The sequence below is a fragment of the Ursus arctos genome, unplaced genomic scaffold (assembly GCF_023065955.2).
Source record: "Ursus arctos isolate Adak ecotype North America unplaced genomic scaffold, UrsArc2.0 scaffold_5, whole genome shotgun sequence".
In the NCBI taxonomy this organism is placed as follows: domain Eukaryota; kingdom Metazoa; phylum Chordata; class Mammalia; order Carnivora; family Ursidae; genus Ursus; species Ursus arctos.
In genome coordinates this window covers 78,645,547-78,672,230 of record NW_026623067.1, presented here as the reverse complement: position 1 = coordinate 78,672,230, position 26,684 = coordinate 78,645,547, and the positions used below count along the sequence as shown (strand labels likewise).

The 26,684-nt window shown below is 38.0% G+C and overlaps 1 long non-coding RNA gene across 1 annotated transcript in view; it reads right to left on the bottom strand.

The window, feature by feature from the left end:
- Window positions 1-26,684, bottom strand: part of LOC113255053 (uncharacterized) — a 235,901-nt gene that overhangs the window by 87,704 nt on the left and 121,513 nt on the right. The window contains exons 3-4 of the long non-coding RNA XR_003316079.4: window positions 14,726-14,761; window positions 11,749-11,809 (exon numbers count right to left, since the gene is read on the bottom strand). This is a non-coding gene — a long non-coding RNA (uncharacterized LOC113255053). The remainder of the gene's footprint in view (window positions 1-11,748; window positions 11,810-14,725; window positions 14,762-26,684) is intronic.

Below are 26,684 nucleotides of genomic sequence, written 5' to 3'. Positions count from 1 at the left end.
TTCATTGTCATATAACCATCATTCTGTTTTCCATGTTCTTCTACTAACGATTTTTTAAATGCCATACAATTTGTGACTAATATATTGAAATAAAATGTGGCCTCTTAAAGCAACAATGCTGACATCATGTGAGACTTATTTATTTACGCCAATAAACTAAACAGTAGGAGATATATCGATGGGTAGAAGGAGAGTTGTTAATAGGTTTAAGTAGCTTTGCTGAGATTAATTGTCATGATTTCTGCTTTAGGTTTTATCCAAATAAGAGATCCTTCTGGCAAGGTTCAATGGTTGTGTCACAGACTTCTTTTACGCATGCCTTTAATATTTTCCTTATACTTAAATTATTACACCAAACATGTATCTATATGAATGAACATACATCCCTGCATGGGGATTTTCAAAATTGAGTATGGTGCGGTGGTACTTTGTAAAATTGCAGCTGTCCAATCCCAAATTGCAGACTCAGATGGAGCAGAGGGTCAGGCTTCTAAAAATAAGCTCTCTGGGGGATTCTGAGGCCAGTGACTCATAGTCCATTTTGAGAGATCCTGCTTAGGTGTTACTTTTGGAAGCGAGGAAAGGGATCCTAACCTTTTGATGATACCATATAGGGTCCCTGGGAATTGGCCCCAGAAAGTTACAAAAGCTGCTTTCAGAGAACTCTGTTTCCCAAGTGTGACCTTGTTTCAGACACCCTCCCTCTCCAGAAGTTGTCTCCAGGGTTAAAGGAAGGCTGCAGTTTTCTAGGTATTGTCAGGGCAATAGCTGCCAGTTGGCTTTTGGAGAGCTAATTGAAGAGCCTAACTGAGAGGCTCCAAAAAGATTATAATAGCCTCTCCTATTTAATATAAAAGAGTGCAGTTTTCCAGATGTCATGAAAAACTACATACATGCTGAAATTAAAATAGCTTCTTACAGATACTCTGATCGCAAGAATTGGAATTTGAGTAGATTCATCACGGCAGAAATGTTCGGTTTCTTTGTTTCTGCCTCTGTGTCCAGTGCCCCTGTGTTGCAGGAGCACTGAGCGCTTGCTGACTCGTCCTCGAGATTTATCTAGCCCTCTCCAGACTGGACATCCCATTTGTTCTGAAGCTCTACCTATCATTCAACAAGTATAAATGTTGTGGTGTCGGTGTTAGTGTCACAGAAGGCGACAGAGCAAGGGAGAGTCAGAGTGTATGACCTGGAGAGGTGCTGGTCAGTCCAGCTGTGGTGAAGTTTGGGATGACAGCTGGATGAAGCCAGTGTGGGGACTCAGGCTCCCTACTTACTGTTTTTATCTGAGAGTAAAACAATGAAAGTGAAGAATAGGAGGGCCTATTATCTCTATTTCCTTTTTGTTTTCCTTTGAGAAATTTAAATTTAATTTTTTAATATTAGAAAGAAATTTAACTGTTCAATGTTAGAAGCAATATTAGAAAGCAATTTTCAATATGGGGGGGGTGGCACCTGGCTGCTCAGTCGGTAGAGCATGGGACTCTTGATCTCGGGGTTGTGAGTTTGAGCCCCACGTTGGGTGTAGAGATGCCTTAAAAATAAAATATTTAAAAAAAAATTAGAAGAAAGCAATTGGGAAGAGAAAAGCAAACACTGGAAGAATAAAATGGTCCTACAAAAGAAATGTTTTACTGAACTATTGCAACTGTATCTGATAGCCTTCTGGAAAAAAGAGAAACCATAACCCAGTTCTCTTTTTGGATCCTGTTCACCATTTGTCTTATGTTTAAATTTCAATAGGTATATATTTTTTTTGCCTTTTATTGCAAAGGTCTATATTCACTATTCCTATAGGATTTTTGAAGGTAGCAAAGTGTTAAATGAGGTGTTGAAACTGTAAAAGAACACAGGCTTTTCAGTTCTCATTTAAAACCTACCCCATTGAAGCACAGACTCTTCTTTTCTACATTCACTACAACATAAAGGACAGAAATGAACTATTTCATTTGTCTGGCAACATTGGCTAGGAAGTTGGAGTTTAAAGAAAAGGAAGTAATAGACTTTCAGCCGAATTTTACTGCTAGAGGATGGCCCAATAGAGTGTTTCCTCTTTCTTCTAAGCACAAAGAGCTAGGATTTAATTGCATTATAAACCATTTCATCAACATAGCCTTGAAATAACAAGCACCCACATGCTTTGTTCTCTTCTTACCATAATATGTCAGAGAGTCAGCTAAAATTAAAAAGAAAAAAAGGGTTTTGAGATGAAGAGGCAACCAGCAAGTTAATATTCCTAGAGAAATAGAAAGAGACAATCATAAATAGGATCAGAGCTTTCTCTCTTTTGTCCTTTTCTCATAGGGAGGAACTTGTTACAAAAATGAGATTGATTCTTTTGTGGGATCTTCAACAGGCTCTAAAAGGATAAATGGAGCAATGGGTATTAATGCTACCCTACCTCAATCTAAATCCAGTGTATTAGAGAGAAAATGGAAGAAAATCGAGATGGACAGGAGTTTGGAGTTGACCTTGGCTTAGAAGGGAGAAATTGAGGCCTGTGTCTCTTTCTCATCTAACTCAAGAGCAATCTGGGACAAATGTTCAGTGTCCATTCCCTTCCTTCCTGGCCCCCCGAAGGAAGTCTCTTTGGAGGAATGTGTTCATTTATGTCGTTACCACAGCAGAAATAGATCTAGTTCTTCCTAGAGGCCTTTTACCCCTAATATAAAGATGAGTCGAGAGCAGTATCTTCTTTTTAATGTTCAAAGTCTCCTCTCTGTTCTCTGTGGATCTTCACTGTTTAGCTGGAAAAATACAGTGGTTAAACCTGAGGTTGTTCAGCAAGAAAGTTCACTTGTCAGAGCTCTTTAGTGATCATGCCACCCAGCACCTGTGCACCCAAGTTCTGCTAATGGCATCCTGGATTATTGCACCCTTCATTCCAGGCTTGGCCATATAGTATGTAACATTGCTCAGATTCCCATGATTCCTTTAGGGGCAGGCTTTGACCCAATCACAATGAAAAGATTTAATGAGATTCTTCCTACGACTGCTGGGCTAGAGACAGTAGTGATTTCCTGCTGGTCTTGGGTAAGCCTGGCTATGAGGCCAGATCACCTGGAGACATTCTGATAACAGGAGGGGATGTTTGAGAATGGAGCCAACACAGAGGCATCTGGGTAAGGAAGAAGAGAGGGAAACTGTATGCTGAGGACATGGTGTGAGTTATTTGTTATGTTCCTTCTGGAGTTAGCCCCTGTCCAGCTCTTGGCCCTCTTGGTTATGGAAACTCATAAAGACAAATTTCCTTAAACTAGTTGTCTGGGTTTTCTGTCATTTGCCAAAGAATGAAGCCTAACTGAGTGAATTCTAATCCTGGCTCAGTCACTTTGTATTTGGTCACTTTGGACAAGTAACTCATCTTCTATCAATATTACTTCTATTACTAGAAAAAAAAGCACACTAAAATTACCCACTTGATAGGTTTTTTTGAAGCTTAAGTGAGGTTGTGCTTGTCAAGTGCCTACCTACGGTAAATGCTCAATAAATATTAACTATTGTTACCATGCAAAAATTAAATTGTACCACAACCCTAATATCCAGGACAAAAAAATTTCTCCAAAGAACCTTAAAATCCGAGTGTCCTTCTTTTGCTAATATGACACAGTTTCTTATAATGCTAAAGGGTCATTCTAGTTCAAATTTCATTCTTTCTTTCTCCTTATATTTGATAGAAAGAGTTAAATTCCTTAAGCCCAATAATTGCTACTTCCTAACTTCTCAGCTCACCCCAATATGTGATGCTGACTTAATTGAAGTTTGTGGTAACAGAGAAATGTGCTAATAGAGAAGATCTTGAGAAATGAGATTTTTCAAGATGATGGTATTAGAGGTTGACCATAAGCAAATGAGGATAGCAAATATCAAAGTTCACTGATCATAGTATGTCCAGAAAAGGTAAATTTCAACCTTGGTCATTCTCAACAGATGACCTGGATTAATGAAGGAGAATTCAAGTGGTAGGGGTGCTCTCTACTCAGAGGTCTGTCTTCCACCATCTTTTCTTTGACTCGACTTTCTAAGCTTTTACTTTTATGCAGATGATTCCCAGGTGTATCTCTCTAAACTTTACCAAATTCCCAGGCCCAGTCTGTCACATCTCCAAGTCTCCTCCAAATCTCTGTTGGATCTTTCCCACCTTTCTTTACAGGAATCCAAGTGGCTCAGACTCCTGGCCCATGATATCATCTTAGCTTGTACTTTACACAATTGCCAATGCTGTAGATCCTATCCCTCACATCCATTGCTTTCTTTCAATTCTCTGTGTCAGTGTCCCGGATTAGGTCCTCTCTGCTTCTTCTTCTTCTTTTTTTAAATATTTTATTTATTTATGTGAGAGAGAGAGAGAGTGCGCACACACGCACAAGTCAGGGAAGGGGCAGAGGAAGAGGGAGAAGCAGACTCTCTGCTGAGCGGGGAGCCTGAGGGGCTTGATCCCAGGACCCTGGGATCATGACCTGAGCCAAAGGCAGACACTTAACTGACTGAGCTACCCAGGAGCCCTGGTCCTCACTGCTTCTTGCCCTAGATTTCTTTTCTTTCTTTCTTTTTTTTTTTTTTAAGATTTTTTATTTATTTATTCGACAGAGATAGAGACAGCCAGCGAGAGAGGGAACACAAGCAGGGGGAGTGGGAGAGGAAGAAGCAGGCTCATGGCAGAGGAGCCTGATGTGGGGCTCGATCCCATAACACCGGGATCACGCCCTGAGCCGAAGGCAGACGCTTAACCGCTGTGCCACCCAGGCGCCCCTTGCCCTAGATTTCTAACTAGCTTCCTTGTATCCTTACACTATCTATCTAATTTATTGTCTTTCCTCCTTCCTTTTCTCTTTTTCTGTTATTTTTTCTCTTTTCATGTTATTACTTTCACAGTGTGTCTCCTAGAGAAAAATATCCACCCCATTATCTCCCTTTCTAGGAGCCACACTACCTTTGGGAGTAGCCCCCAAATTTTGGATCACATGGACCAAATAAAATAAAAATATACATGGGATTCCAAAACACTGTTGCCAGTTTTTATCTTGCCAACTAAGAGCATTAGAGCCTCCTACCAATCTGCCATCTAGTCTTACCATCATTTCAAAATAGCAATTGCATTTGATTCCAAATATAGGAAAGATGCAACCCCATAATACAGGAAAGACCTTTGATTTGAAAGCACTTTGTTTCATTAAAACAAAACAAAACAAAACAAAAAACCCTTACAAATTGTCTTTATTTTTCTCATTTCTCACCAGTCTGGTCAAAACTTAGACTGAAACCATCACTGGTCCCTGGCCAGCTTTTAGAAATCACTGGCGTGCAGAATAAAGTAAGAATTCTGAGCATAGCATTTGCGACCCAATCCTATACGAAGCTTTGGTTTGTGTAGGCAAAATATAGTTCTTTATTGTTTCACAATGCATTTTGAAAATTCCCTCTTCCATGCCTTGCCCATTCTCTTTTTTCTGAATTACAAGCTTCTTAATTATTCCCCATGCCCCTCAATTCTCGAGGCATCCTTACTGAGAACTGGCTCACATGCTATCCTTCTCCCCATAATGGTAACTCTCCCCTTCATAGTTTCTCTCTCCTTTTGTTCTGTGCTCCATTACACCCTTTTTTACGTTACATATCCCACTTGCCATGTGTTACAGTGTTATTACTCACGCACAGTTTTCTCTATGGGCAGGAACTACGTCTTATATCCATTAATATGCTGCAGAGGAAGTATCTGTGGAATTTGGGTAGAATCCTGGAATCTTATTTTTATAGGAAATGTAGTTTTTAAAGATAGAAAAATAATATTGTTCATAGTGTCTCATTCAGTATCAGTGGTCTAGAGATGGAAAATATTCCTCAGCCAAAGGAGGAGGATACCCACGAAGCCATGGGAGCCCAAAGAGCCCATAGAAAGGAGTGGGAAGAGGGAGAGTGGCCCTTCCAAAGGAAGGGCAAGTTTAGAATCCTGTGGTTATTTCTGTCTGGTTGGCACTGGATAATGTGAGCTGAGGGTTGGTGAGAAAGTCCTACAGGGAGGCGGGTGGCCAGGTTTACCTAAACTGACTTGTAGACGGACATTCCTACGTAGTCCTGCTGGCTGATTAGGAGAAATGCCAAGGTAAGTGTAGAAGGCTGACAGGAAGACAAACAAAAGTCAAGCCATGTGCAAGTGAATTAAAACAGAACAAAGCACAACACCCTTTTCTGGCAATTCATTTGATCCCAACATATTTATTCCAAAGAGAGAAGTGCTGTGTCTGTCTGATTGGGAAAGAATTAGCAGCTTAGAAGGCTGTGAAGGATTTTCCTCCTCTAAATATGATATTTCTTGACTCTGCTCTGTTTCACAAGGAACACTGTAGTAAGACACAGAGGTAGGGAGAAAGAAAAAAACGTGTGAATTCAAAAGGAAATAAGAGTTAAGCCTATTTTCCCCCTGACACACACATCGCAAAATGCTAGTTTTTCCAAATGCCATTGCATTGGAAGTCTGGTGGACTAATAAGAAGGTCTATCTATCCATGTATCATCTACATTTCATCTGTCTATTTAATTACATGCTTGCTAAATGACTGGCACTTTCAGTCAACTTGCTCTCCCTCACACTGAAATTCTATGAGATCAGGAAACTGCCACTATATTCATCGGGACAGAATGTTTCTTGTGGAATACTCTGATTTGGCACCTGCTAATAGATATTGTGGCTGCCTGGAAGGTCCTAAATTTGTTGCATAGATGCTTAGAGGTGTCTCTGCCTGACCAGCTTGCTACTGTATAAAGTAGAAAGAATAAATTTGAGAAAATCCATAGCATTTATCTTGATTCACCATTGTGGGAGCAGAAGGCTGTGTAACAGTAATGTTTACAGGCTATGGTTTCAAATACTGTGGCATGTTTCATTGTGCTGTTGAAAAATATCGACCGTGAACATCGTAATGAGTTGAGTAGGATCTGAACCATGTCAGACAATTGAAATTCTAGCAGAGCACATGTTTTTACAGAGGCTGCAGAGCTTTGTTTCTAGATAGCTTCGTTTTTATTGAATCAACAACTGTATACAACGTACATGCTGAGTCTTGTTTTTCCATATAAGTCACAAGGCTTAATTAAAAAAGAAATACAAACTATGTTTCTAGAAAACGCCATGACCAATCATTTCTTACTTTGTTATTTGGGATTTGTACGCTAACCTCTAAGTGCATAAATATATATGTACCTGGATTATAGAATGTGATTAGGTTAATGCATTTTTTTCTCTCATAACAAGCGAAAGCTGAGCATAGCCCAGGAAGAAAAGTATTCACTAATGCTCCTGGCTATTGAAATCATCTAGAGTCTGATCAGAGCCGTCTTCCCAATGACTCAGGCAGGGCGTCATGGTTTTGCTTGAATGTTTGCTTTAGTTCTCTGATACGATCCCCTCTCAGGGGTCACCTCTCATCATCCATTTAGCTAAGATGATGTGAGCAATGATGAATTTCACTTCCTCCATCTTTCCATCCATATGAGGTCTGTAGTACACATGATGTTGCAGGTGTTTTAAAGGGGGAATTTGGGACTTGAAGAAGTTCCTATTTGTTAGCATTTTAATGAACCTGGAATAATTTTCTTTTGGAACTACACTAAGTTACCTGTTTTAAAGGACTGAATGTTTGTGTGTCTCTCCACCAAAGTCATAAACTAGAAGCTCCAATGTGACTATTTGGAGATGGGACCTCTAAGGAAGTAATTATAGTCAAATGAGATCATGGGGTGGGGGGTCCTGACATGGTTAGATAAAATCAGTGTCTTTATAAGAAGAGACACTAGAGCTCTCTTTCTCTTTCCTCCCTCTGTGTGTGTGTGTGTGTGTGTGTGTGTGTGTAAATGCAAACGAAGAGGTCATGTGAGCACACAGCAAGATGGCAACCATGTATACGCCAAGAGAAAAGGCTTCAGAAGAAACCCTACCTTGCTGGCACTTTGATTTTGGATTTCACAGCCTCCAGAGCTGTGAGAAATAAATTTCTGTTGTTTAAGCTTCTCAGTCTATGATATTTTGTTATGGTGCCCCAGGCAGATTAATACAACTGTAAACTTGTATGAAATGTGAGAAAATATGAAATTTAGGGACAAGGGTGGCTATGACACATTATCAGGGTGGTAATTAAGATCTCAGAAACTAGAGTCAGTCAGAACAGCTTTCCCATTTTCCTTGTTTTGTCACCTCACCAGACTTCAGTTTCTTCATTTGCATAATTGGAACAGTAATGGATTCTACTTAATGAGATTGATCATATGTGTAATAGAGTCACGGCAGGCCTTAAGTGCTCAGTTAATGTTAGCTGTTATTACTATTATTATGACATGAATATAGACAAAACATTGTGTCAATTTCATGTACTGCAAATGAACAAATGTGCTTATTATCTTTTATAAACTAAAATCACAAATGCTATACTCATAAAAGATTTGGTACAATTCTGATTTAATGTGAATGAAAACTAGTTTTTCTTTTTCTTTTGGAATTGTGTTGGTGGTGGAATCCTTTACTTTTCTGAATTTTTTAAATAGCATACTAAAATGATTTTTTTTTCAGTATGGGTCCTATAGTGTCTGTGTTAAATACTTAATAACGTATTCCTTATTCTAAAGAATAATTACCTGTTTCTATAGCAGGATATTCAGAAACTCATTGAAAGTAACTTCTCAAAAGTGACACTGAAGTCACACATTGAGGCATGTGGAGAACACCAGAGTTCCAGGCAAAGGTGTTGGAACACTGCTGTTGTGTCAACGAGAAATGGGCAGAACTGGGGAGGGAGTGTCCCTCCAGCCAGTCTAGCCCCACTGGAAAAGATAAGTCTGCAGAGGTTTAGAATCAATCTAGACTTCTGAAGGAATGCAGCTAACAAACCTTCTGGGGATCTGTCTACCTGGAAAATCAGTTTCTTACTTTACTTGGCAAAATTCTATTTACTGTTAATAGAATTATGTGCAAAAGCCAGTAAAAGAGAAAAAAAACAGAAAGCCCATCTTTTCCAGATTTGCGAAAGATTTATGGTTGATGGTTAATCTAACACCACAAAAAACAGTTTTTGATACGGGTCAGTGGCAGGAGTCCTGCCTTGGAGTCGTGGAATGTTTCCACAGAATTTTATTAGACAATGCCCTTTCCTGAGAAACAAATTAATTTAGGAAAGACCAGACAAATAAACTGCTCTCCTCGAGAACGGGCGATACTGCAGTGAATGGCCTTCCTTAAGTGAGGGTCTGGGCACAGCATGAAGACTAATGAATTCCTTAGTCTCTTTCACTCTGGAGACGTGTACTTTGATTAGAGTCTGGGCTGTTTGCAACAGTTTATGGCTTCATCCCTGTCTGAGCTTTGTAAGAGGTAAGACACATTGGTCAGTATTTCTCACAAACTGAGTGTATCTCCTCCAATTATCGCAGCTACAATTGACACCAAGCAATTGAGAGGAGAAACTAATTTAACCTTCAAGCATTTCAAGGTGCTTTTTAAACTGCTTAATGTAGATCTCGATATCACAATGATTGACAAAGTATTATCAGTGTCACCATAGGAACCAGAAGTGTTTTACATAGTCCTAAAAGGATCTGACACATTTTTCAAAGCACAGACCCCACTGTTACCACCTGCTGTTAAGAGGTGTCAGTTCTTCCGAGTCTCTTATCTCTAGCAGTCCCTGATCTTCATATTTTAAGATTTGTTTCACTGGTGAGAGGAAGAAAAGCCCTTTTCTATTGTTCAATAGTTTCATTGTTTCTCTCAGCCTTACAAATGACAGTTGAGGTGCCTGCCTATCCCATTTGGTTTCTGGTATGCCTGTAGTTCATGACCCCTTGAATTTTAACAGGCTAGCTAGAACACTGCCAGGGAGCCCAGGACACTTAGCAGGGCAGATTCGAATTGAAAGCCACAGTCCCACTGCCAACCCAAACGCTCCCTTTATGCTGAACTCTGGGCAGTTGGGACTCGTACAACAGTTGACACCTTTTCCTTCAACCTGGAGAGTGGCATCTTGAGGGTAGAAAGCAAAGGGCCTCTCTTTCCTGGAGGCCATGATGTAGGATTCCAAAATGTATGTTTGCTTCTCCCCTCTACTCCCCACCACCAAATGTGCAGGATCAGCTTTGCTCTCCCATGAATTCAAAGAATCTTGTTACAAAAGGCAAATATTTTTCTTAGGGTGAGTAAATAAACATAACAAATCTGAGCAAATATCAGTTCATAATTCCTTTGGTGCTAAATTCCATGTGCTCTAAAGCTCTTTCTTGAGTTCGGGTAGAGAGGTTTACATTTTTCGTCCGGGTGATTTTTCTTTTTTTGTTACGTGAATTAAGGCAATAAAATTAACTAGACTGAGGTTGGATGAGGCTAACTAATTAGTCTACAGCCATTCTGCAGCCTGACTTAGGCTGTCTTGACTGACGCTGCTAATTCGCCTCATTTGGTGACCAGAGTGGGCAAACATCCCCCTGATGTGAGAAGTGACTCTGAAGTCAGAATTATTCGGACTATGTTGTTCAGGGACACCAGTCTCTCTCTTTTGTCTTCCCCAATCTTTTTTTTGAAATATTCCAACCTTGCAGAAGTGTTGAAAGAATAGCACAATGAACACTCATATACCCTTCACTTAAATTCACAAATGGTTAAATGTTATAACACATGTGTGCTATTTATCTATTATCATTTATCTATCTATCTATCTATCTATCTATCTATCTATCTATCTATCATCTATCTATCTACATAAATATGTATCTTTTCCAACTTCCTTTTTTTCTTTGACGCATTTCAAAATAACATATAACATCATGTTACTCCTCCTCTAAATACCTCAGTATTTAACACTTAAGGATAAAGACATTTTCCTATATTATCACAATGCCATTTTCACTCCCAAGAATTTAAAAAGTGGTATAACATACAATAACATCTAAAATAGAGTACAGATTAAAAATTTTTAATTGTCCTTTAAATGTCCTTTATAGCTTTTTTAAAAATCCAATCAAGGTTCATGTATTACATTTAGTTTTGATATACTTTCAGCCTTCCTTCATTTGGAACCACTTACAAAATATTATTTATTTATTTATTTATTTATTTATTTATTTATTTAGAGAGAACGGGGGAGAGGAAGAGAGAGAATCTCAAGCAGACTCCCCGCTGAGTGTGGAGTCCAATGTGGGGCGATCCCAGACCCTGAGATCATGACCTGAGCCTAAACCAAGAGTCGGACACTCAATTAACTGAGCCACCCAAGTGCCCCTGGAGCTACTTTTTATCTTTTATGACAGAGACAGTTTGAAGAGTATAGTCCAGTTGTCTTTGAATAGCTTACAGTTTGGATGTTACTGTTTATTTCCTCATGATTAGATTCTAGAAATTTTGTTGACAATACTACATAGGCGGCATTGTATACTTGCCATTTCATCATCTCTGGAGGCACATAATAATAAATTTAATCACTTGGGTAAAGTAGTTTATGAAAGCTCTTTTTCACAAAGGTACCATTTCTCCTTTCTAAGTTAACTAACCTATGAGGTAATTCTATGTCCTCATATAAATAATGTGAATATTCTGTTTTCCAGCACACTTTCACCGAATGATTTTAGCATCAATGGCTTCATCCAGAATGGGTCCCCAAATAATGATAAGGATGGAAATATATAATTTTTAAATGAAAAGCTCATTTTTCTACTTACATGGGGGGATGAATAAACAAAGACTGAAAAGAGGAGAATACACTCCCTTACCTGCTTGCACTTATGACTTCTCCAGAATCACCTTCCATCCATTTCTCGCTGGGTACCAAGTCTGTAAAAATTACATAGATTAACCAGATAGAGGGGCAATTTCATTAATATAAATTTATTTTATAATTTCAAATTTATAGCATTTATTTTTTATTCATCCAATTTGTGAGATCCATGAGCCTGTTTCAATGAACATAATAACTTGATATTGGGGTCTCTGGATGGTATTTGAGGTCATGGCAGTTTCAACACCCAACTTATAGTTGAATTTTGTTTGGTTATCCAGTAAAAAAAAATTACGAATTTTGTAAAAGATAGCAGTTTATTGTGAAGTCTCAAGACGTTATTAGTTAACCACTCCGGAAGCCTGAAAGGGATGCAAATGACAGTTTTAATTATGAGTTGCATGGAATAGCAATATATAAAAAATAGTTTGCATTTCTTATCAATAAATATGTTAGATTAGAAGTAATCTAAACCTAAAATGATGATTACAGCTAATTATAATTTAATGTTATCAATATGTTATGAATTTGCTCGTTGTGGCAAAAGTAAGCAGATATACCTAAGTCTTGCCTGGCATGTAATTTAACTTAAACCACATTTGTTGCCATAAAACTGTATAGTTGTTTTTTTTTTTTTTGTTTTTTTTTAAGATTTTATTTATTTGAGAGAGAGAGAGAGAGATATCACAGGCCAGGGGGAGAGGCAGAGAAAGAGGGAGAAGCAGACTCCTTGCTGAGCAGGAAGCCCGGATGCAGGGCTCGATCCCAGAACGCTGAGATCATGACCTGAGCCAAAGGCAGACACTTAACCTACTGAGCCACCCAGATGTCCCAAAAATGTGTAGTTTTTGTTTGAATTGAGTGCTATAGGCCTGATTTTGAACAAGATTAGTATAAAAATAAACATTCTTGTTCAGTACCATATTCAAATGTGTATGAAGAGAATATAGGTAAGCTTCTCATAAAAGTGCTGGACCACGTAGCACTGATGAAGGGGTTAAAGCTTTCCAGTGTGTTGAAGCCAGAGACCTGTGATGGCCCACAGGCCTCTATTCTTCCCTGGCCTCTTCTCTTTCTATTGCCCTCTTGATTTAGCCCACCAGGTATGCTCCATCCTGCCTTAGGGCCTTTGCATCTGCTGTCCCTCTGGCTCTCTCCCCACTGCCTTCATGTCTTTATTAAGCCACATCTTTTCAGACAGATGCACTCTAATCTCCTGATTGATTTTGTAGCCTCTGCTTAATTTTCCTGTTACCCTTATAAAATTTTCATATTATATAGTTAACCTTTTTCATTTCTTTTCTCTCTTTCTTTTCCTTTCTCCCTCTCTCTACCTTTCTTTCTTTCTCTTTTTTCTTTCTTTCATCACCATTGGAATATAAATTTAATGGAGGGCAGGGATTTTTGTCTGTTTCTGTTTATTCTTGAATTCTGAGACCTGAGGACTGTTCTCAACATATAATATGCACTCTGTGAATATTTGTTAAATAAGTATGTACTATACTTTAAAATAAAGGTATATATGTTTTATATATAAAATATATAATATTTATTTTAAAAAAGGAAATTCATATCAAATGTTTGTAAACTCTCTGAAGGGCTATGTAGAACTCTAGGGTTTTACAAGTGCAGTTTGAAACCAATTGCTAAAGACTTTGTTCTTTGCCTTATTTCTAGAAATTGAGGGTTGTGTAGGAAGCCCAGGAGTGAGGGGGGAAGGAGCAAACTTGTGGCATCCTTCCAAACTGTTTCTTTCAACAAAAGGTATCACAAAATATATCACTGCTACGTATCAGTGTTCTCACCTAACTGCTCGATTCCATTCTAAATATAAATAAAAAATTTAAAACCACCTTATTTCTCCCTCTACTACAACTTAAAGCTGCATCGTTAAGAAATTAATAGAATAGTTCCCTTCTCAAGCTCTATGTAGATTATTAGAACACGAATGGCTTTTATGTATCATCAAATACAGATGCCTCATTTCCAGGTTAGACAACAGGCCTCAATAATCATCTAGCTGAGGACTAGAAACTAACCAAGATTAAAACCAGGTCTTCTGCAGCACACTTGAGTTCTCTCTTCCATACGTGCATGAGATGACATGATCTGTTTTTATACACTATAGAGATATTTGAAAATAGAACAATAGCTCAATCGTGCATCCCTTCATAAGAAGGGATGGCTTAGAGAAAGGATCACGGTAAAAGGACACGCTCAGGCGTCCTCCTATATCTAAAGGCCAGTCTTGTAGCCTATCTGTTCCGATGAGGAGTCCAAGAACCCACTGAACTACTATTTTCATCACCATCGCATTTAGGTTCACATAAGAACTTGGCATTCTTTAAAAGAAACTTTTTTGCCAAGGAAGAGAGAAGTACATAAAACTTGGAATAAGAATTGGACTTAAAAAGGGGAATATCATGCAATTTTCTTTTTGTTGTACCAACGAAAGCAATACTGACAAGATAGAATTAACAGCATGCCAGCTGATAAGCTCTCCAGTATCCTCCAATAAAACCTTTGTGCTGTGGAAGAGAACTTCAAAGCAGGTAGAAATGTGAAGGAGATCTGAATATAATTATATTTAAACGCAGTTTTGAAGATTAAATACTTTCTGGGTTTCCAGAGTCTCATTAGTTTCATTTTTCAAAATATGTAGGAAAAGAAATATGAATGTGGTTTTTCATCAGTGGAAAATCATTATGAAATTGTATTGGGAAGAAAATCAGTTTTTTTAAAACAAACATTCAGATCCAAATAATTATTTAATATTATAAAACCCATATTTAAATATCCAAATAATTTGTAGAAAAACTAAAATAAAAAACTTCAAATGAAGTGTAAGTTTGTCACGATATGTCTTCTTCACATATTATTTTACCACAAGCCTCTCTTGGGTGTGAAGGAAAGCCTCAGACTGTGAGGGCAGTGGAAGGATGCAATTATGTCCAGATTTGTGGAGTACATACCCGCACTCGGTCTTTTTCTCTGTCATTAGCCAAGATCTGTGAAGTAAAAATAAAAATGCATTTTTGCTCATGTACACTTAAGTAATTTTAATGTTTTCAAGTTTGTTCATTTAAAATACTATTTTTTTAAAGATTTTATTTATTTATTTGACAGAGAGAGACAGCCAGCGAGAGAGGGAACACAGCAGGGGAGTGGGAGAGGAAGAAGCAGGCTCATAGCGGAGGAGCCTGATGTGGGGCTCGATCCCAGGACTCCGGGATCATGCCCTGAGCCGAAGGCAGCCACCTAACCACTGCGCTACCCAGGCGCCCCTAAAATACTATTTTTATTTTACCCTTTTATCTTTTCCCCTATTTTTTCCCCTAGGAATTAAAAATGACACACTAGACTATACTAGTGATATGAAGAATGTAACAGTATGGAAGAATATGGAGTAAACCAAATACGTCTTTCTGGATCCTGCTTTCTGTCCAACCCCACCCCTGTTCTCAAACCTCTTCATTTTCCCTTCATGCTCAGAAACAAATCTCTGTAATGGTTTTGTTTTTTCTTCCAGTGTTTGAATTTTGAAATGGAAGAGAGAAGGGAGAAATATTAAAACAGACTACTAGAAGTCTAGATTCACATAGATGCTTAGTATTCCCGCTAGAACTATTGCCCTGCCATTGGAAGTACAAAATCATAAAACGACTTTGGAAAGTCATACAGTATAATTTATTGAAGTTGACTTAGCCATACCCTATAAAACTTTTGGGATTAGAAATGAGACAAGAATTCTTGCACTCACCACTTCTACTCAGCTTTATACTATAGTTCTAGCCAGAGCAGTAAGGTTTAAAAAAGGAAGTGTGATTGGAAAATAATAAATAAAATTGTCATTATTAGTGGATGATACATTTCCTCATGTAGAAAATCCCAAGAGTCTACAGATAATGGTCAGCGAAAAACAATCAGTTTTATTCTAACCAACAAAAACTATAATATATTAAAAATTAAAAAACAATTTAAATGCTCTTTATAAATAGCATCAAGAAGTATCAAGTACTTAGGCAAATCCACAAAAAAGAAAACTAGAAAGAATTATTGAGACACTCATAGACTTAAATAAATGGAGGGATATTCACTGATGAAAAGAGTCAACATTTTAAAGACATCAATTCCCCTAAATCAATCTATGGACTCATTGCATTTCCACTCAAAATCTCAGCATTTTTTTTTTTTTTTTAGTGGAAACTAAAAAGCTGATTCTAGAATTTACACGGCGAATTAGAGGGCACAAAAGAGCCAAGACAATCTTTAAGAAGGATAAAGTTGAAATACAAACTACTGAACATCAAGGCTTAACATGAAGTTAGAACAATTAAGACATTAACACTGTACAATGTATACATGAAAACCCAATGTAAATAAGTAGAAAACGCAGATAGAGCCTCACATGCGGATGCTATGTGACACAGTCAGCACTGCAGAGCAGTGGGGAAAGAACAGTTCTTTCAATGATTGGTGCTGGGTTTGTTCAATATCTCTGCACAGTGGGGTGGGGGCAGGAACTTGACAAGCTCCCCTCCTCTCACCCTATACAGCGCACAAAGCAATTCCAGGTGGATTGTTTTTGGTTTTTGTTTTAAGATTTTATTTATTCATTTGAGAGAGAGAGAGACAGAGAGACAGAGAGAGCACAAGCAGGCGGAGAGGGAGAAGCAGATTCCCTGCCGAGCTGGGAGCCTGATGTGGGAGTGGATCCCAGGACCTGGAGATCATGACCTGAGCCTAAGGGATGCTTGACCTTCTGAGCCACACAAGAGCCGTAAGGTGGGTTGTAATTATACATGTGGAAGGCTAAGAAAGATGGCATTTCCTAGATAATATACAGGAGTATCTTTTTGACCTTAAGATAATGAAAGATTTCTTAAACACAGTTGCAAAAATCACTAGCTATAAAGGGTAAGATTGATAAATTAAAATACATTGAAACTAGAATCTTCTATCAAAATATCCTTTTAATAGACTGAACAGGTAAGCCATTGTTTATGTTTTAAAAAGTCAAGATCTGCGAATGTTTTTATTCCACAAACACCTCTTTTGTTTATATTTTAGATAGGATCATCCCTTACATTTATTTGCAAATGTTAATTATGCTAATTTTAAAATGGTTTCAATACTTACTCACGGATTTTCATTTTTCTGTTTACAGAGTTTCTTTCACTGTGTTTGGGTTTTGTAAATTATGATTATTCCTTGTTTATTTCACATTGGCGTTTAAACTTCCTGATTCCCCATTTGTGAATGAAGGTTCTCATTAGAGCAACTGCCCTCCCGTTATTGCGAAAGAGGTTTCGTTTGTGCCTCTGGGGTGGGAAGCGCAGGTGATGTGTCTTTTCAGTTTGTGAGTTCGTCCTGCTCTTGGTAAATGCCTCTGCGATCCCATTTCTTGCATTCATTGCTTCAGTCCAGAAGTAAATGCTACTCTTACTTCTCAACTATTGTTCAGCATAAGCAGACGTGGAAGAAGGTGCTACCCCACCATGTTGCTGCATGTGTCTTCCCCAGTTCTCCTGGTGATCACCACCAAGCCCTACCCATTCTTTGCATCTATTTACTCTTCGTTTGGAACACCTCTCAGATTTCATGGAATTCTTCTCCTTTCCATGGTTAGGCTATGCTTTCTCCAGTCTTCACGGCTGGTCTCAGGGCATGCTACCTGATACTCAGGAGGGCCCTGCGCTTGGTTGAACGTTGCCATCTTGAAATTCTTAATGATTTTTAAACAATGGTGCTGGATTTTCATTTTGCACTGGGACTACCCAAACATGTAGCTGGGCCTGTCTAATATGGCTTTCACTACACCCTTGATTCCTTAATTGCTTTTAGGATTCCTCAAACATTTTCTTCTGCTATAGTAATTTTTTCCTGTATCCAACGCAATTCTTTTTTTTTTTATCTTGTAAGCTTCACGGAGGTATAAGATTCACTTATTTTAAGTGTACAGTACAACGATGATTACTCAGTTTACAGAGTTATGCACGTAACCATCACAACAATCAAGTTCCAAAACATTTCTAGTACTGCGAACAGATTTCATGTGCCCAATTCTAGTTACTTCCTGTTTTCATCACCAGCTCTGCACTTTTTATATCTTAAAGGAATTTTTAAAAAAATACAAATTCTTAGGGGGGGCTGTGTGTGTGTGTGCTCACGCGGGTGTATATCTGAATGGTAAATTTCTCTTCAAGGAAGTTGAGGAAGAACCTTAAAGGAAATGATTGCCTCCAAAAAAGGAGTGTGTGAAAATAGCAATCTGAGCAGCCAGTCACCTTTCTTTTCTTTTTCTAATAGGTAGATAGCGAGAAGCCATTTTGTGTGAACTCAAGTCTGGTGACAAGATAGTGAATAGGATCTGTTTAGAATTAGGAACTTCTAGCTGAAGAAAACCTGTTTGTTTTTGTTTTCTTTTGTATTAAAAAATAATTTCAAAATAATATAACCATACTACTTAGAATCATAAACTGGTTCATTGGTAAACTCAATAAAACAGTAATTAGAGATATATTATACCAAGCAGACTTTTACTCATTCTACTTTTGATTTTAATTTGTATAAAATATTTCCTTTTTCTGATTATAAAACTCCTTAATGGCGATATTTATAGATGTGCACAACATAGAATGATATATGGAGAAAAAAAATGTCCAATTATTCAAATACTGTATCACATTTTCTCCTAATATTTGTCTTTGCAGATATGTGTTTATCTACTGGGTTTTTCTGTTTGTTTCAATATGGGATCATAACTCATATACAATTTTCTCCTTGTTGTTTCCTATGTATGTGATCATTTATACACATTCATAAATACTCTTCAAAAACATAATTTATCTGTGTGAGTGGCAGCTAACCTTGGACAAAGAGTCTTGGAGCAGGGTGTTAAATACTGTTCTGACTGTGAGAGTCATTAGCACCTGTTTGTGACAAAGATCTTTCTAGATGGCTCTGTAGCAAGGAGACTGACTCAAGGTGATAAAAATTCTTTTGTAGGCCACCCCCTTAACAAAACTCTAATGATGAAACAGGCTTGAGAGGTAGAAGATCCTTTTAACTAATTTACTTAGGCATCCTCCATTTCTTAAATACGAGATTGCTTTCTACGTCTTTCTTTCTTTCTCTCTCTCTCTTTTTTTTTTTGATATGATTCCATTTATTTGAAATGTCCATAATAAGCAAATCCATAGAGACAGAAAGTAGATTAGTGGCTTCCAAGGGCAAGGGGATGGGGAATGACTGCTAATAGGTTAAGGGTTTCTTTTGGGGGATGATGAAAATGTTCTAGAATTAGATGGTAGCACATTGTAAAGAAACTTAAAAATCATGGGGTTGTACATTTTTAAAAGGTGAATTTTGTAGAATATGAATTATATATATTTCTTAACAAGTTTCCATTGTAGTATTTATTTGCATGTGTCTGCTCCCAAGAAATTTTTATTCCATAAAGGTGAGATCTATACTCAGTGCAATTCCTAACACATAGTAGGTGTTCAATAAAAGTTTACTGGTAAAAGAATGAGGGGGAGACAAAAACAAAGTACTGTTTTTGTTCTTACTCACTATTTTGGCCACTGAATAAGCCTGCTAATCTCCCCGAATGCAGAAAGCAGAAAGAGATATAATTTAATTAGATAAGTCCTATAAAGACATACAACCTCACTTGGCAAGGTGCCTGACACATAATAACCACTCTATAAATAAGGATATTATTATTAATAAAAATAATCTGTCTCCATATAGTCAGAAGCCTGAGCCCTCAGCCCTGGAGGCCAGGAACAAGTCGTAGTTACAAAGGGGTAGCAGTTGTGGCCCCCACACCCAGGGATGGGGACAGGCACAGGCTTTCTCTAGTCTGGTTTGTCCAGTTGGAAGCTAGCTTGGAGTACCCCTCGAGCCACCCTTCTTTTCATCTGCAGATATAATATTGAACACTGTAGCTCAGTCCTGTCAGTCTAAATTACATTAGGAGGATTAGGAGACGCTCTGCAAGGAGAAAACAGGATTTGGCAATTTGATTTCAGGAAGACTTGAAAGGTCAGAGATGGAAGGCCAAGGTGGAGGAAAAGGGCTTTGAGCTTCTGCAGTGAAAACCACCAATCGGAGCAAGAATGGCCACGTCTTCTGTGAGAATCACCAACATGATAGAATTTTGTCTATTTGAGGGGGTGGGAGATACAACTGAAGCGTCTAAAAGGAACAGTTTTGGTTAATCTTGTTGTTGTCATATGATTTCTAATTAAAATAGTACTTTTGGCTCATCAAAACAATTTCCTTATTTAGTAATACTAAAAAGTTATTTTAATTTCCCCTTAGTGTTTTTCATTATATTTTTGTTAAATTTTATCCAAAGCCACTTTTTAAAACAGTGCTAAAATTTTTATGCTTTAAATAAAATCTCTTTCCTTCTTATAAGCAATTGGCAACTATACAAGAAGTTAACGAAATACTTTTACGTATGGGAGGTTTTCTAGAATACATTATTTACACAGAGTCGCTTATTTTATAACTAGTTCTCGTGTCATGTTTTGTTTGCAGATGCAAGGTTTTTTTAAAAACCAAATATAGTTCTAAATAAATAGATTTAAGCCTGAAGTAAAACCCTGTATTCTTGTTCATTAAGTGGTTATTATTACGTGCTTGGTGTCTGACCCTGGATGAGTTACCCAACATTCTGAGCTGTAATTTCCTATAAAATCTATAAAGTGAAAATAATTAATAGTATTCTGTTTACAGAGTTCTTATGAGGATTAAATGAGAAAATGAATGTAAGCATTAAACATAGGATGGGGTGCATAGTAAATGCTCAGTAAATAGTTTAAAACAATTGAGTGTGCGAATATGAGAAACAGTCCAGCAGGCATTGTTTTCCTGGCAGACTATGTTTATATGACTGTGCATAAAGATTGTAAACATCTGTGCCTTGGTTGCCATTTTCCTGATTTATTTAACCATGTGGATTTTGTCAACTATTTTCAACTAATCAGACACAGGCAATGCCATCCACACGGCACAGATGGCTTCTTCAATCCATCAGCGATGCCTGGGCGTGGCAATGGTGGGACTGGGCACTTTAAAAGTTAGAGGCGAGGAAATTTGAGCTTTCGAATCTTGAGATTCCTGGAATGTTTTTAAACTCCTGAGTGCTTCACCTCCGATACTGGAAAAGTGGATTTTTCTAAATATATATATTTTTACAGAGTCAGCACCGTCAGGGCTGCCTGATTCATTAGGCCATGTTCTGAGTCTGCGATAGGAAAGAAGCAAGGGAGAAAGGCTGAGAGAGTGAAATAAAACAATTAAATGTCTGCTTCACTGCTCGTTTTTATTACCAAAATATTAAGAAAATGTAGAGGTCAGAGCAGAAGTTTTCTGACAGAGTCTACCTGCAGAAGGGTTCTATTCTGATTGTGGACAAAGCAGAAAACAGAGAACAGGAAACAAAATTTCTCCTAAGCCTCCCACTCAAAGATAACTACCCTTGACATTTTGATTACGTCCTTCTTTATGATTATTTATGTACATATATGCACACATATGTGTGTATATATTCATGCACACGTATACATGTGTATTTTGCAAATAATAGAATCACACTGGAAAGTATTTTGTCACCTGCTTTTCCACTTCATAAGGTAGTCCTAAAATTCTTTCACATCATTTAAAAGTTCTCCTTCATGATTCTTTTAAATAGATGTAAATAATCCACCACAGAAATGAAATGTGACTTCCTTAATCTCCTAATTTTTGAGAGTTAGTTTTCAATCTTATTGCTATTGTTAAACAACGACTGTTAAACAGTTTTTAGCTAAAAGAGAAAATTTTGGAAGGAGTGAGTGAGTAGTATAACAAGTTTTCTATTCCAACAAGGTTATCCCATCAAATTATTGTATTTGAAATCGCTTACCAGCAATAGAGAACAACACAAGGGAATCAAAACAAGTTTCTAAGACAAAATGCAAGAAAAACAGGAGCTACACGCTCCAGAGAGTAGAGAGAGTAGATAATATGGATGCATGCTGAGTTTCTCTGCACAGGCAATTCTCACTTTGCACAGGAGTGCAGGACTGTGAAAACAGCCATGCAGACTGAAACCGTGCAAAGTAAACTCATAGTGAATGAGAAAATGTAAGATTGCTCCATGACCTTTAAAAATTTCTATCAAACGTTGAAAATTCTCTATTGGTTATGAAAGTACTGTACAGTGAAACAGAAAAGAATAGCTGGGGCGTCTGGGTGGCTCAGGGGGCGCCTGGGTGGCTCAGTCGTAAAACATCTGCCTTCAGCTTAGGTTATGATCCCAGGGTCCTGGGATGGAGCCCCGCATCAGGCTCCCTGTGCAGCGGGAAGCCTGCTTCTCCCTCTCCCACTCCGCCTGCTTGTGTTTCCTCTCTCGCTGTCAAATAAATAAATAAAATCTTTAAAAAAAAGAATAGCAAAACTAATGCTTATTTAGTACATCGTAACATAAAATAGTACAAATATTGAGAATTCAATGTTTTATTTCTTTGTAAAAAACTTATCAAAAGTTGTTTGAACAGCGATTGCCATATTCTTGTAAATAACTTACGATGTATTCAATGCACCTCTTCTATGCCTTGGCAAATTTTGATCAGCTTCTGACATTTAATCCTTGACTCTTTTAGTCTCAGGCAGTATCTCTGAGAGTGCCTTTGATGTGAAATCTTTTGCCAACATCAGGCATTTCCTATGGGACACCTGCCTCCTCTTTGTCACAGCCATTTTCCTCATTTACGTCCATGAGCTGGCCTTCCCGAAACTCCTCTAACTGCACATCTAGAGTGTCCCCCACTGTGGTAGAACCAAGATTACCACCATCAGCCATTTCTCCTCTAACTCCATGAATGTTAGACTCCAATTTCATTTTAGCATTATCACCTTTCATTTCTTTGCTGTACTTTCATCTTTGTTGGCCAATTCCCTCTCTTATTATTCATTTTTGTAAAATTTCATGGGGATTTATCACTGGGATACAAAGAGGCAAAACTACCTGCTTTGCTGCCTGTATGTGATTGAGTAACACAGGCAGAGACCCATCACTGACGAACTTTGAAAGAAATGACATGACTGGCCACTGATCAGGACAGGCCTCTGCTAGTCACATAGCGATTTATGGACGAAAAAACCAGCAGCAAAATTTGTACTTTATACAAGTACTCACAGTTAATGTACTGTGGTAATAGAAATGTGGACCAGGTTGTCAGGGATCAGTGTAATTTAACTAAACCGTGTACCTGCATGGTGCATACTGGGACTGCAAAGTGAGGACCGCCTGTCTATATTTACAAACAATGATTGAGGGGATGGCTTTCCAAACTGGTTTTGATAGGCTGTGAATGGCAGTACCTCTCTCTATTCCAAGCAATCTGGCAGGCAATGTTGGTTTTATGGACTCTGAAGGAAATGCTGCACTTCGTTTTTTGTTTTTTTTTTTTTTTTTAAGATTTTATTTATTTATTTGACAGAGATAGAGACAGCCAGCGAGAGAGGGAACACAAGCAGGGGGAGTGGGAGAGGAAGAAGCAGGCTCATAGCAGAGGAGCCTGACGTGGGGCTCGATCCCATAACGCCGGGATCACGCCCTGAGCTGAAGGCAGACGCTTAACTGCTGTGCCACCCAGGCGCCCCTGCACTTCGTTTTTTAACTATAGCATCCCACATAAAGGGGAGAATTGTGCTGATGAGGTGACTTGCTGCAATGGGACAGAATGTAGAAACTGTAATTCTTCCTCCTCTGATGTCACAGCACAACAGAGCTCAGTGAGGCTCAGTCCAACATGGGGATCTGATTGTTTCCTAGGATCCTCATACCCTGACAGTACCCCCACCCACCTCATGGATAGTGACAACAAAAAGGCTCAAGTCCTAGAGGGCCCAAACTCTGTGATAGTTCCAATAGGATACAACTTTGAAGTCAAGGTCAGGTCAACAGTGTTAAACATGGGGGTGGGGGGAGTGGAGGGACAAGGAACCAAGAATGTTGAGGAATTTACAGGCAAGTCTATAAACAAAGAAGATTGATGGTGGCTGAAGACAAACAGAGAATTCACTGGAAAGAAGATGAAATGGTCTTATGAAGTAAGGGCTGGGGACCCTGCAGAGATTCCCCACGGGGTCTTGACATGTCGCTCCAATTATCTTTGTACCACAGTGTCTGTCACATAAAAATGCCTTACAGATGTTTGTTAAACGAAGCAGGAATTATTGTTGGGATTCCACCACAAAGACAAGCATTTTTTTTTAATGTCAATTTTGGAGAAATAATATTTTAATAAAACCTAGATTAAATTTGAGTTATGGCATAGGACACACGAATAATAAAATGGACCAAAGATGGAGGTTAAGCAGAAGGGTATTCAATGGGAAATTCATTTTTTCTCTCTGTCTGATGGTTTGTGCTCCTCTGCACCGTCCCCCTGGCAGTCAGAGTGATCTTTTGGAAACGTAATTCATATTGTATAGTTTCTTGCTTAAAATTTTCCAGTGGCATCCCTTGCACAAAGATTAAAATCTAAAGTGTTTATCATGGCTCACAAAGCCTCTGTAATCTGATCCCTAACAAATTCTCTGATCCTACCTCTTACCTCTCTCCTCCACCACTTTGCCCTATGCTCCCATATTCTTTTGGTACATTAGCCTTTTTTTTTTTTTTTTTCCTATTCCAATAACAGGGCAAGTTCACTGTGATCTTAGGATCTTTGCTCTTGCAGTTACCTCTGTTTGGCAAGTTCTATCCATAGATTTTCACATGGAAAAATTATTTTTTAAAAGATTTTATTTATTTATTAGAGATACAAAGGGAGAGCATGAGCTGGGGGAGGGGCAGTGCATGGAAAAGCTTTAACACTATTTTTGAAGTAAGGGATGTGTGATAACAACACTCCCTATAGGAAAAATGACAGAAGATGAATCATCTGCATCAGTCAGGGTAAATTGGGTATGCCGCAGCAACAAATAGTCCCCCAAATCTCACTGGCTTAAAACAACAAAGGTATATTTTTTGCTCACGCTACACGGGCAGTGTGGATTGGCAACAAGGTTCTACCCATCGCTGAGATGCTAACATTTACGATACCACCAACTCGACATGAGGTTTCAGGGTCTGCCATGTCAGAAGAAGATGAGACAGATAGTAGAGCATTGTCAGTTAAATGGCTTATCCTAGAAATAACATAAATCATTGCTAGGATTTTATTGACTGTAAGTCTGGATCTGCTGTTTCCATCTTTTTATTAGGCCTTGTTGACAGGGACTAAATTTTCTTATTGGGATTTTCAAAATAATTTGAAGTACTTTTAACAATTTAGATTCCTGGGTCCCACCTTTCAAGGTCTGATTTAATTGGTGTGGGATGGGGCGTGGTCATCACTTTATCTGCATCCCTTCCAGTAAGTAAGCTGCAGGTGATGTAGAGACCACACTGGGAAAAACACACCTCTAGAGACTAGAATAATGGTTGGTCTATTGTAAGGGCTTAATAGATATTTTTTGACTGACTGTACAATTAGGGTTCCTTTATAAATAAAGATTTAAAGGAATGAATCAGTGATTTAAAAGAAAAGAATCTGTGTATACCAAGTTACATTAGGAGAAAGAGAAAGGCCCAGATTTCTATTCATCCACCCTTAAATAACTCCCAATTTTGGGAGGAGGTAATGCTGGGACTTTCTTTCACTTTGGGCATGTCACTAGGTTGATCCACACAGCATCCCAGCTGTGTCATATATCTTGTTCGGGAAAGAGGCACGAGTCTACTGATACTAAAAAAAAAAAAAAAAAAAAAAAAAGTGGATGAATTCTTTGACTCATTCCATTTGAAATGAACTATGGAGAAAGCAAATCCAACCTCACGGAATTAGAAGTTACTTTAATTACGCGAAGTACAGCCTACATTTCTTTGACAATGATAGATAATAAGCTCCTTTTTATGTTGTATTAAAAATCTAATGGGCAACAAGTTTATGACCTTAACTAACTGGCAAATAAACTCTCTTGTCACTTATTTCTGTGTTATTTTCACACTCTGATCACAGAATAAGAATGCTAGGAGTAAAGATCAAAATGACATCATAAAAAGAGAAGCGTAAATGTATACTTTTTACATGAAGCTAATGCTCCATTATGCTCCCATTCCCTTGAAAAGCTCAAATATTTAAAAACCAGATCTGCTGCATTTTCAATACTCAGTCTTTTCTCTGAAAGGAAGTTTCAGGCTGAAGTTCTCCATGGGTGTGTATTTATATGCATTATATTTTGGCACATAAAATCTGAAAGCGTCTAAAGTATTAAAACTTTCAAGTGAAAAAGACAACAAAAAGCTGGTACTTAAAATATCCATTAATTGTTTTAAAAATTAACCTGCAGGAGGCTTCTATTTTTACAATTGCTGTGAAGTCTTACTTTAATAATGTCACTATTTCCTCCTTCTCTGGGCAAGTTATTCATGATGTTAGACTACTCTTAAAGGCTATGGATAAATATGGGCACTCACACCTTGGAGTGTGAGCTAAAGGTAAGATAACAGGAGAATATTTGTTCAGTTACTATCTTGCTGCAAATAACAGTGCTTTAGATATATAGGTTCTGACTAGTGAATCTAAGTTTTTTAGCTGGGAAAAAAATGGACTGTAATAGGTAATTTTACTTTCGCCTGAAAGTTGATCGAGTTTAGCTGATACTTCTTTAATAGATGGTAACAAACTAAAAGAGCTCAAAGAAATGCAAGAAAATCACATGTACTCAGAGACTTGCTTCTTTCTGTTACGGCATGAAAGTTGTACTTTTCCTGGATCACATCTGAGAAGGCAACATGTACAGCAGGGGCATAATCTTCTTTCCTACAGGTGTCTCTATAGTGTCGCAATATAATGGCTTTATGTATTTAAAATATACCATGAA